Source organism: Cervus canadensis, chromosome 23, assembly GCF_019320065.1.
Source record: "Cervus canadensis isolate Bull #8, Minnesota chromosome 23, ASM1932006v1, whole genome shotgun sequence".
Lineage (NCBI taxonomy): Eukaryota > Metazoa > Chordata > Mammalia > Artiodactyla > Cervidae > Cervus > Cervus canadensis.
In genome coordinates, this window is record NC_057408.1 from 9,331,510 (window position 1) to 9,335,520 (window position 4,011).

General features: G+C 43.4%; 1 pseudogene; it reads right to left on the reverse strand.

Annotated features, from left to right (window-relative positions):
• Window positions 1–979: 979 nt before the first annotated feature.
• LOC122425917 lies at window positions 980–1,096 on the reverse strand (annotated as a pseudogene).
• Between the last annotated feature and the right edge of the window lie 2,915 nt (window positions 1,097–4,011).

Consider the following 4,011-nt stretch of genomic DNA (forward strand, 5'->3'; position numbering starts at 1 on the left):
CATGTGAAATCTAAAAAAATGGTATGTGAACTCATTTAAAAAACAGAAATAGAGTCACAGATGTAAAATATAAGCTTATGGTTTGTTGTTGTTGTTTAGTCGCTGAGTTGTGTCTGACTCTGCCACCCGATGGACTGCAGCGTGCCAGACTTTCCTGTCCTTCACTATCTCCCAGAGTTCGCTCAACTCATGTCCATTGAGGCAGTGATATCATCCAACCATCTCACCCTCTGTCGTCCCCTTCTCCTGCTCTCAATTTTCCCCAGCATCAGGGTCTTTTCCAGTGAATTGGCTCTTCACTTCAGGTGGCCCTTTGGAGCTTCAGCTTCAGGATCAGTCCTTCCAGTGAATATTCAGGGTTGATTTCCTTTAGGATTTTTTTTTTTTCTGCACAAAGGTTTCTTTTTATTTATAACATAGGCAAAGTTATTTAAGTCAATAAGCTTTTAAGGATTTTCACACGTCCTGATTCTCTCCACTGCCAGTCACCATAGTTCCTCCAAAGTTGTCATCTTCAAGGCAGCCCTTTCAAAAAGTTCTGCTCAGTCTACAGCTGTGATACTTGCCACAGTTGTTTTAGTTGGGCCTCTTTGATCTTCAATGGAGTGCACTTCAAAGTTTGCCACCTGTAATCTTTAAGATTCAGTTTCCTCAAGCAGTTTACTATAGGATCCTGTTTAGGGTCAGGAGATGGGATCTGTCTAGTTCTCTAAAAACTTATCAAGTTCAAATCATATTAATTCCTAAGTTATCACACCCTAAAACCTGAGAGATCATTGGGATATGCCAATACCTTTGGAAAATCCAGACACTATATTCCGAAGATAAAAGCCTAAAAAAGAAGCCCATCTTTGTTTGTTTTATGTCAACATTAAAACTGAGTACTAGGATCAGTACAGCTGGAAATTTAAAAGCTTGTTTAACTTTATAGCCCTGGAAGCAATCTTTATGCTCCTCAATACACGCCCATTTTATGGATCATGTTCCTTCTTATCTGTATACTGGACAATGAGTTGTGGGTTGCAAAAGAGGATTTACTTTCGCACTTGTCTGTAAATCTTTGTCCACAAATTAAACAAAAACAAACACAAGTGCTTCCTTTAGGATTGACTGGTTTGATGTCCTTGCAGTCCAAGGGACTCTCAAGAGTCTTCTCCAGCCCCGCAGTTTGAAAGCATCAATTTTTTGGCACTCAGGCTTCTTTATGGTCCAACTCTCACATCTGTACATGACTACCAGAAAAACCATAGCTTTGACTATATGAACCTTTATCAGCAAAGTGATGTCTCTGTTTTATAACGCACTGTCTAGGCTGGTGTGCAGCAGTCCTTGGGGTTGCAAAGAGTCAGACACAACTGGGCAACTGAACAACAACAACAACAGCAAGAACAACTAGGTTTGTCATAACGTTTTTCCCCAAGGAGCAAGCGTCTTTTAATATCATGGCTGCAGTCATCGTCCCCAGTAATTTTGGAGCCCAAGAAAATAGAATCTATCACTATGTCCACTTTTTCTCCATCTGTTTGCCATGAAGTGATGGGATTGGATGCCGTGATCTTGGTTTTTTGAATGTCAAGTTTTAAGCCAGCTTTTTCGCTCTCCTATTTCACCCTCATCAAGACTCTTTAGTTCCTCTTCACTTTCTGCCATTAAAGTGGTATCATTTGCATATTTGAGGTTGTTGATATTTCTCCTGGCAGTCTTGATTCCAGCTTGTGCTTCATCCTGTCTGGCATTTTGTGTGATGTACTCTGCATATAAGTTAAATAAGCAGATTGGCAATATACAGCCTTGATGGACTTCTTTCCCAATTATGAACAAGTCTGTTGTTCCATGTCCAGTTCTAACTGGTGCTTCTTGTCGTGCATACAGGCTTCTTAGGAGACTGGTAAGGTGAAGTTAAGAACACGCAAAGAGAGAACAAGGAAGGTGTTCTCAAAATCAGCACTTCTCACTATTCGTCATATATTGATTCTCTGAGCCACCTCCAGAGATACTTACATAACTGGGGTGGCAGGGAGCACCAGCAGTGGGCGTTTTAGAAGCTCTCCAGGTGATTCTGATGTGCAGCCCAGCTGAGACCCATGCTGGCTTACAGGATGGGTGCTATTAAAATACATTTTACACTATCTCTTCAGTTGACAAATTGAGTTCCAGAGACATAGAAAAGTTGGTGTGTAAGTATTACTCTCGGAGAAGGCGATGGCACCCCATTCCAGTACTCTTGCCTGGAAAACCCCACGGACGGAGGAGCCTGGTAGGCTGCAGTCCATGGGGTCGAGAAGAGTTGGATACGACTGAGTGACTTCACTTTCACTTTTCACTTTTATGCATTGGAGAAGGAAATGGCAATCCACTCCAGTGTTCTTGCCTGGAAAATCCCAGGGACGGGGGAGCCTGGGGCTGCTATCTATGGGGTCGCACAGAGTCGGACATAACTGAAGCGACTTAGCAGCAGCAGCAAGTGTCATTCTGATACCTTCTTAGGTTTCTAGGACCATTTTCAGACCTTTATATCCCAGAGGCATTCATGCTCTTGATGTTCCCACCCGACCTCATATTACATTAAAATATAGTCACCCCACATTCACTGTAATTGATACAGAATTACGTGAGTCCTACTGTAGTTTGAATTGTTACTTTAAAAGATGTTAGGGTCATTTGGGGGCCAGGTCTCGGACATTACCTTAGACCCTTGCAGTTTCTTGGCTTTGAGGGGTTACAGACCCAGAGCCCTTAGTATATTTCGTCCCTAAGAGTTCAGATGAAGAACAGAGTGAATCTTGCCTACCTGCATGGCCTCCATGCTGCACAGTGACTCTGCATCCTGAGTCTGAGTCTTTGTGCATGTCCCCAGCCCAGTCTCAGGTGTTGCGTGCATTCAAAGCCCCAAGCTATCCGGCTTAGCTGCTGGCAGTGTGGATGAAGATAATAACTTTGCCAGCTCACTTGAGTTCTTTGCCGCAAAGCTGGCCCAGCAGCTACTCACAGAGCATGTCTGGGCGGGGACAGTAACTGTTTTTCATCAACTGCCAGTCAGTGATGACTCCGGTCAGAGCTTCCACCATAACTGCTGTGAAGCGCATCTCCCAGCAGCTGGCCCTGGTCGGTCAGCGAGGGCAGACCACTGGCCAAGAAAACCCCATTGGAGGGTACCGCCTGCACAAGCCTGTACCCGAACATCAGTTAAATCTACTTTGAACCATGCAAATGTGCTGGAGAGCAATTTCCTCAAGAAGAATCTGCAAAGATTAACAAGTATATGAAAAGATACTCAAAATCATGAGTAAGCAGAGAAAAAGGTAAATTAAAATAATACAAGAGCCCTTTATACCAGAGATTCCCAATCCTGACTACTTTAGAATCACCTGGAAAGATTTAAAACAAAAACAGAGACATCACCCAGGTCCTCCCCTAAGAGATTTGGATCCACATGCTCTGGGTGGGGCTTGGACATTTTTGTTTTATTTTGTTTTTGTATTATTTCAAAGTTTCCTGAGGTGTTTCTTTGGAATTAAAGGCCTATTGCACTGGCAGTAAGTACAAAGCTGGGGAAGTGCTGGCAGGGGTGGCAGAGATTCTCGAGAGAATCTGGCACTGTTTGTTTGCACTAAGGGCATGCACATCTCTGCCTCAGCAGTTCTGCTCCTAAGTGTATGTACACCAAAGAAAATTTTCCTCAGCTCCATCAAGAGACTTGTACAAGGTATTGATTGCAACATTATTTGTAATGATGAAGCCAGAGAAAACCTGAGTATCCACCTGGGAGAGTGGATGTTTCAGTGGGGTGGCCGCACAAACAGCAGTTAAGTTGATGTGCCGAGTGCATTATCCTTGGGTCTTAAAAGCATAGTGAAAGTAGGGAGAATCTAAAACAACCATACTCATTTTGCCAAACCATTTGCTGTATAAGATGGGGGAGAGTGAGATGAGATGCTGAGATAAAGGTGAGTAAAATGAGAGCCAGGAGAGGACCAGTGATGATGTGATATGAACTGAGGAGTAAGACTG